Source organism: Formica exsecta, unplaced genomic scaffold (assembly GCF_003651465.1).
Source record: "Formica exsecta isolate Colony F162 unplaced genomic scaffold, ASM365146v1 scaffold233, whole genome shotgun sequence".
In the NCBI taxonomy this organism is placed as follows: Eukaryota; Metazoa; Arthropoda; class Insecta; order Hymenoptera; family Formicidae; genus Formica; species Formica exsecta.
Genome location: NW_021849616.1, coordinates 536,212 through 545,387, shown reverse-complemented (window position 1 = coordinate 545,387; position 9,176 = coordinate 536,212).

Here is a 9,176-nt window from a genome sequence, read left to right as displayed (position 1 = left end):
ATATAATTTTTGGTTTTTTTTTATAAAATATTTTTAGGCACTGAGGATATTAACATCAGGTTTTGGTTTCTTTTAAAGAATCATTTGCAGGTATTGAACATCCCGCCATTTTAGGAGAGTCCTGGATAATTTTAAGATATACTATTCTATAGATTTAATAAAATACATGCACAAATTAATATACTATTTCAAAAACTTTTAACTTTTTTTGAATATTATGAATGTAACATAAAATGTGCGTATACTTTAAAACTTCGAGACAAATCAAATGGGTACCCTGATATCAGTAAAATATCGGTAAATTAATGTATTTAAATTCTATAGAAAAAGATTAATTATATATATAATTTAGAATTTTTATAATTATGCTTGATATTATTTCGATTTATTTTGTTGAAAAGTATTCAAATCAAATTTTTAAAAATTTTGTTGTTATCGGGTTTGATTCGTCTCGAACAGTTGGTACCCGAGAATTATTTGTATTCGCACATTTAACACTAGACTACAATAACAATGCATGTATTTTATTATCCACAAATATAATCGTTCGTAACTACATTTTTATTTAAAATCGTTATATCCATTTATTTTTCAATGAAAAGTTGTATTTTTTAATAATAGAAGAACACATTTTCTCACAGAAATCTCAATCTGAATTGAAGATAATGACAATGGTAACTGTCATTGATTCGTTACCGAAATCATTGCTATCGGGAGTAGTCTGGAAGATCCGGGATTCGTTCCCTTCTATAGCGGGGCCCCTAATATTTAACGGACCACTTAACTTTTCTTTGTGAATTGATCTTGCGGGGTCCGATATAGAAGCAAGAAGTTGATCGTTCTCCATCTTTAGGATCGTTCTTGTCTTTGTCGGATATTAACCGGCGTGTTATCTGGCGGAGGGACCTTGATCTGGTCAAATTGTTGGGCCAGTTATCCTCCACTGAATGCGGCGATAACGCGCAGTTTTTTTATAACGGTATTTTAAGACTTATATGATTTTATCCTGTTTAGTCAATCCTCCGCGAAACGGTACATATATCTCATTCTCAATCGCGAAATTTGCATAAAATCACGCATTTGAAAATAAATCGGGCATTAGGTTTGATATTCACAAATATCCTATATTACAGACGCGATTATAAAAAGCGCTCGAAATGTTCTTCGAAACATTTTCGTTTAAATATATATTAATTATATCGTTCCTCCGATTGTTCTAAAAATTACATATGTATACATTGGAATCGAGTATTACAGTTATCTTTGATTTATTTATTCGTCGCGTTTTTTTCGTAAATTTGAAATCGCGGTTTATTTTGTGATTTGATCGTTGATTTACATCGAAACTTCGTCTATCTTTTTTCGGACATTTTCCTTGAAATTCTATGCAAAATGCGCCAGTAGTCTAAATATTTTTTTCTTTTAAATTGAAAATCGATAACTTTATTAACGACTCATAATTGTTTACATTATATAAAACTTAATAAGCTTTATAATCGTATATTGATCAGTAATCATAAATATTGCATTAATCGTTGCTTATCAGCTATATCTGATCTAAAAAATTTCTAGTGATTTTTGCATTATATGAATATTTCGGACATTTTCGTGTAATAAATTATTTTGGATTACATGTTAAATTATATTTTATATTAATCTTTATATTACTTTTTATAATATATAATTGTGATATAATTAATTCTATATTAGATATACATATAGAATTAATTATAATATATATTTTGTAATACATTTTTCAATATACTTTGTGTAATATATTTTTTAATTTTTTGTATTACGTTTTGTAATTAGACATTATATAATTTGTAATTATATATTATATACATTTTGTATAATTCTTCGTGTGTTATATTTCTTATTTAATATATTTTTAAAATCTATTTATTAAAAGAAATCTATATATTGAAAAAAAATTAAAATAAAAATTTTTCCTCCTCGATGGTATCTCCACCTTATCGAAGGCATTTGCCGGGTGAGGAGGTTTGAGCGCTCTAACGAACCTGAGAGCTATACCGGCGGTAACATATAACGTTTTCGAGTGAAGCAAGTTCGATCGTTCTGAGACCGATTAATAACATCATATACTCCGTCTTGAGTTATTAAGGATACTGAAATTATTATATAAATTGTCATCAATGAAATACTTTGAGTAAATGTTTGATTGATTAATCAAGATAAAGAATTTTGTGCTTTAAAAACAAAATAGCGTTAAAAACGAAGCATGTATTTTATATTATTTATATTAATCAGATTCTCTCAAAATCTTTTTTTGGTCAAACATATATTGGTAAATTGGGATTAATCGCTCTCAAAGCGATCAAACTTGCAACTCGAAAACGCTAATAGTTATCGGTAGGGTCACCCATGCCGGACAGGTCGAAGGGGAAGAGCCAGACCAAGAGAGATACTGCACACAGAAAAATATTATTCTATTGCTAAATAAAATGATTACTCAGATTACTTTACTTCTTTTAAGTAACAGTTATCTTTAATAAAGAATATTTTCTTAATAATAGTCTTAAAATAGACTTGTCACAAATTTTAGAAATACTCATTATCATGTACTCAAAAAAAGTAAATATTTTCTTTTGAAGAATATTATAAAATTTTATCGAAGAAAAGTCAGATATGGTTAATTTAATGTAAGAAAATTTATTAGATCAGAAAAATTTAATGTATTTCTTTCAATTATATAATTTAATATTCTTGATTGAAGTATTAAATTTATTAGGATTCAGAATATATTTTGAATAAATTTGATGCTTATGATGAACTTATGATAGATTTGCGGATTTATGAACTTTTAAAATACTTGAAACAAGTAATATTTATTTGTATATAGTATGTATTTTTCTGTGTGTGTAATTATTATATATTTATTATATTAATATTTTTTTGAATAAAATAAAAGCAAAAGAGACTGAGCAAAAGAGTAACTGAGAGAATAGAGAAAGAGAGGCTCCAAAATATTTTTCTACTCCCCTCGGGGAAAAATTAATTTCTGAAAAACAGAAGTCTATTCTATTATAATTTTCCTATAGTTTTGTCCGTAATCTTTTATTTTTTAAAGAGTTTTAATCATTAGCAGTATTAATTAATTCTTTCGCATTCATATAATCGCTGGATAATAGGTATACCGTCAGATTTTGGCAAAATGTCATACAAAAAAATTGAGATGTTTTTTGCAATATTGGTTGGAGCGTAAAAATTAAGAATAAAAATTAAGAGTTTCTTTTATAGCTTGTGGGGTGCTACCCAGAATTCTAAAGAAAAAGCCGGAAATGCGAAAAAATCGACTCCTCCCATTACTTGAATATGCTTTTATACAATATATGAAAAATTTTGATTTCCGAAACGTGGAAATTTATTCTATTATAATTATTACACTTTTCTATAATTTTAACCGTGTTCTTTCGAATTTAAAGAAATTTTAATTTCTAACAGCGTTAAATAATTTTTTCACATACACACATATTTATAAAATTATTTAGATATTAACTCTATTTATCCGTTTTTTCAAAATTAAATAAATTAAAATTATACACACATACTTAATATTTGAACTGTCGAATGCGCGGCTTAGCCATGATAGCCTTTTATTGATAATGCATAGCGCAGTGCCGAGATAAACAATTAGCATCGCGGAAAAGAAGTAACAATATTTGCTAGTATCGATGTAGCATGCCTTTTTTAAGAGTGGATAGAACATTAACGTCAACTTTTTATTTAGATAAGAAAGGAGAGATTTCTGTCGAATAAGCAATTAAAATATCAATAACATGTATAAAATTTGAGAGAAACCAATTTCAATATTTTATATATTCATACATTTTTTTATTTTTGAAACTTAATTTTTTATTTGTTTTCAATAAATACTATAAAGTTATTAAATTTTTTTTCTGTACTCACACAATAATCATATTTTTGTGAAAGATTTACGTATTTCTTTGCTTTTTACAAGATCGTGAATTTAAAAACCACTTATCGTCGTTGATTAATTACCGTAAATCACGAAAACAAACATAAAGTATTTTTATTTATACATTTCGAAAGCATTCATATATTTTGAAAGCAATTAAAAAAGAAAATCTATCTTTAGACCATTCTTTCTTCGTATGATTTACATTTTATCGAAACTACTAACACAATTATAGAATTGATCGACGATTCACTTGGTAATGTATATTGACAATACAATTAGTATTTAAATCTTTAACAAAGATTCTGATTTTTATACATTTTATTTAAAATTCTTCAAAGGCAAATGAATCTTTTCATATTATTATTATAAAGTATTCAAAAGATTCTATAATATAAGCATGCATATATTTAATTAAGATACATATGTGATTTACCAATGTGTGAGGTTTACTATATACATGTATTTATCTTGAAAAAGTAATCTATTTAACGATTAGGCAATATTTTCATTCACCTTTAGTATGCGAGGCATTTTATCATCCATTTCCCATTTTATCGAAGGGTAGAAGGTATTCCGAGATCCAAAAGAAATATCTCGCGAACAAGCACTGGTAAAAGAGGAGTGGCGGTCGCGTCTTGTCCAGCAAGGATTCCATGTCCTGCTGGGTTCTGCGCTTTAATAATACATTTCAGGACCGTTAATCACATCGATGAAATATAATTTAATACTTCACCGACCGAGGGACGACCACTAAAAATGATGAACGGTCGGGAAACACGCGGCAAACGTACCACCTACAAGAGATTCCCGTGCACCACCCTGAACGTGCAATAACGATAAAGGGTTGGGTATTCGTGAACGACCCTTCTGCTATGGGCACTCGTGAAAGGCATGTGTGGGCTGTACATTACATTCGTCCACTCAGCCACACTCAATAGCCTCCCAATTCGGATTCCTTCATATATGGAGCGACCGAGTGGTCTTCTACCTCCGCGAATAGCATTGGGACCAATCCGGGCACTTACATATAATATTCAATCAATAGGATATCCGTGTCATTGTAGCGGTTTATATTCTAGATATAACAAATTTGGGTAGAAATGGATATATCTTGTTAGAATATACGCGAAAATAAAAGAGATTGAAAGCGAATATACATCTCGATTATTTGATGCTTGCTAATTTTAACAAATAATTTTCTTAATAACTCTCTCTCTCTCTCTTTCTCTCTCTCATTATTATTTTTTTTTAATATTCTTTCAAATATTCAATATAGAACGGCGCAAAATTATTCTTATAAATCGATAAGCGTATACATTGTCAAAATTATTTGATGCATATTTTGATAAATAATTTAACGCTGAATTGTATCTTATTTAAGTGTGGAATTAAAAGTGCTATTTTAATAGTAATCTAATATTAACCCAGGTAGCAAATGCATGTCATTTGACATCAAAATAACGTTATTTGAGGTTCAAATGACGTCATTTGACATCAAAATCACATGCGGTTGCTAGCTTGGAATTTAATACTTAACTAAAAAAATATATGGAAAGTGCAATATAGTAATAATTATAAAGACATATGTATAGTGTTGGTTTTATTAAAAGTTAAAAAGAATATATTTTATTTCGTCTTCTTACAGAAACAAAGTATTGTCTTTTTTACAATAATATAATTTTAAAGCTTTAAATCTTGAAAAGTTTTGTTCCCGTTTTTAGAGCGATAGAGATCCTTGGAACAGGTCTCATAGTCACGTAGATATTGATTATATTGATCCGAAGGGGACGATCTACTTACTCGACGAGGAAATCTTCGTTATTACCGGCATTCGTACTGATGAGGTTCGTTCAAGCATGTTCTTTTCGATCTCTGTGTGACACTCGTGGGAGTAGAATCTGTTGCTGCGAACCGAATCGAGACGATGTTCGTGACGACAATGCTGGCAATTTCGATAGATAAAGGTGTTCCCGATGATTTGAGACATAATTTGGTAGTAATCCGAAAACTTATTATTAGATAAAACAGGTTCGCATTGATTAATCACGATTCAAGTTTGAATGGAAAAAAAATAAAATAAAAATTGTTTTCTTTAATTGTGTGTGTATGTGTGCGAATGACGTTATATCAAATAAATTAACTCAATTATTAAAAAGGGTTATATATTCTACAGAAGATTAAAATATATATTTTAAAATAATAATGTTGTTATTAAAATAATAGATAACATATATTTAGCTATTAAAAATAAAAAAGAATACAAATCCGTACAAAAATTTGATATTTCTTTTATAGTCTGATATTATATTACGCAATAAATGTATAACCTGTGATATATTTGTGGAATAAATATTTTACAGCTTTTTCTCGAAATTGTACTTTAAACGATTTCCAAAAACAATCTCTAACGATTTTCGAAGAAAGACATTAAGTCAATCCATAAATCATCTTTCAATTTCGTAGATTCAAGCGAACCACGTTAACTCGACTAATTTCTTTCAGTGAACGGATATTTGTTCTTTCCAATATTTCTTTATCTATACATTATATGATTGATTTGATTCTAGAACTCGCTACAAATTTATAATAATTTTTGTAGATATATTTTTCGTATTACGTAATAATTGAATATTAGAGATTTTCTTTGTGTGAATAATATTTATTAATTATTCAGAAACATTATATATATATATACACACACGCAAATGCTTCTGAATAATTAATGAGTATTTTGAATACCATATCAAGGCCGAACTGAATTTCTCTTCATTAAATATTCATTTCAAAAAACATATAAAAACATATTTTGCAGCAGTTGAAATATTTTTGCATACTTTGTACATACAATTATTTTACATAAAATTGCCAATTTATATTTCTTATTTTTTTTAAATTTAGATTGTACTGTTTAATAATAAAATTATAGACAAAGAAAAATCCAAGATATAGTTATTCTTATGCCGTATCAAGCTTAAAAACATGTGGACACGCATAATAAAAAAGTATTGTCTCTCACGGTGTGTATCATGCTGTGTCGTGTAATGGTACTTTAGAACCATTTCTTGTGGTTATAAGTTCAGGGAAGAGAACTTTATTTTCATCCATCTTTCTCTGCCTTCTTCACGCTGCGCTTAGATGCTTTAGAGTTAAAAAATTGTGGTGCACCTTAAGAATGCATTGCACGTAGCTGACATCACGGAAAGAATTATAAGACAATAATTACTTATTAACTAACAAGAATGAAACAATCAAATTAACTAACAAGAATGAAGACATATCTACGTCGGTGAAGCGCAAGTTTCAGTTAATTATGTGTAGAATTAAAGAAAGTAATTTCAGATGAATAGAGCAATATTATTGATTATACAATGATAAAGTTAATAGTATTTATATAAAATTATTAATAAAAAAGTAGAAAAAGACAGCATACATATTTAATATAGAAAATATATAACAATTATTAATTTTATTAATTTTATTAATTTTATTAAAACTTAAATTTATTAATTTTTAAAATTAGATTAATTACAGAATTGTTATTTTATTCGCTAACAATAAGTTCTAATTTTCTGAATGACTTTTATTATTGAAATATAAAAGAAAGATGATCTTTAAAGCCAAGAATAAGGTTTTGATGCCTGAGAAAAATACTCTGGTGTGTAATGTTTTATTTACTTTCGGTCTATGGATAGGGAAATATGCTCGAATATAATAAAAACGTATTGCCTTCGGCTATACTACGTTATACGCGCGTGCGATATAACCATTGTTTTAAAAAAGTTTCTAGGAGATGTAGAAGTAAAAACAAAACATCGTTTTCATGCATCCTCCTTTGTCCTACTCATATTATGCACGCCTGCGTTAAGGCATTCAAAAAAAAATATTCATTATAATCGAGCTTACGTATGAGAAATTTAAACTCATCTATATAATTATCACAATTACTGTACTGTATGTAAGAGATAAAAAGCTGTCGTCAACAATGCGCTAAATAATTTGTTGTCGAATCTGCAGGGCGGAAGAACACGGTCCGTTTTTTCTTCTCGTGTGTAACTGCAAGATGTATTACTTAAGGATCGATATTTTCTTAGTCAGTAACTTTCGCGCGGACGGACACGATATAATCTTTCCGATATTACACATGACCACACGCCCGTTCAAAAATTGAACAGCTAACTTTGACGGGGGTTGTACCTCATAAATTATCAGCGGGAGTCGAGCGCAGGATCCCACTTTGGGCACATGACTTCGGATGACTGGAGTCGTCTAGAATTTTGAATTATGAGAGCGCGGTGACTCTGCAACTCGGTTGGTGATCGACCCCTCGCCGTATTTAGGCCTTGACATTTATATTTGAAGCCTAGAAAGACGCTATGCTTAGCTCCACTATTTTAAATGCAACATTATGGTGCACAATACGACGAATCGAGGAATAATTTTGTGTCAAATATTGATTTGTAAATGCTCGCGTAGCGTTAAGACTCGTTTGAACGAAGCGTCTCGCTCTCGAAATTGATGAAGTTACGCAGGGATTTTGAAAGAAGATTTAATGCTACTTTGGTGAAAATTTATGACGTTGGTATGTAATAAATTGATTATGTACATTGGCAGAGTTGACGCTTGATAAGGCTGTTGATATTAATTCTGTATAAATCTGGGCGCGGCTGTGCGAAGTAAATACAATTACACATCTACATATTTTTAAAACATGAGATGCAAACTAAAAAAAAATATATATATATTATTAAATATAATATCAATTTTATATAAGTATATCTCTCACATATATGTTAAAGTTTAGATACATCATAATATTTTTATACGCCGCTAAAAATTTATCTAACTATTCCGGGTATTATTTTTCTTTAAAACGTAAAACAATTGCTGTCACGTTTCATCAAAATTATTGATTATTTCTTCTTTCAAATCCTTAAAGCTTGGTGTGCTGGAACCGCCTACGGTATAGATTTATCTGATTTGATCGATCAGATTCCAGTACCTACTTTCGCTCTAAGATATATATATATATATATATATATATCTTAGAGCGAAAGTAGGTACTGGAATCTGATCGATCAAATCAGATAAATCTATACCGTAGGCGGTTCCAGCACACCAAGCTTTAAGGATTTGAAAGAAGAAATAATCAATAATTTTGATGAAACGTGACAGCAATTGTTTTACGTTTTAAAGAAAAATAATACCCGGAATAGTTAGATAAATTTTTAGCGGC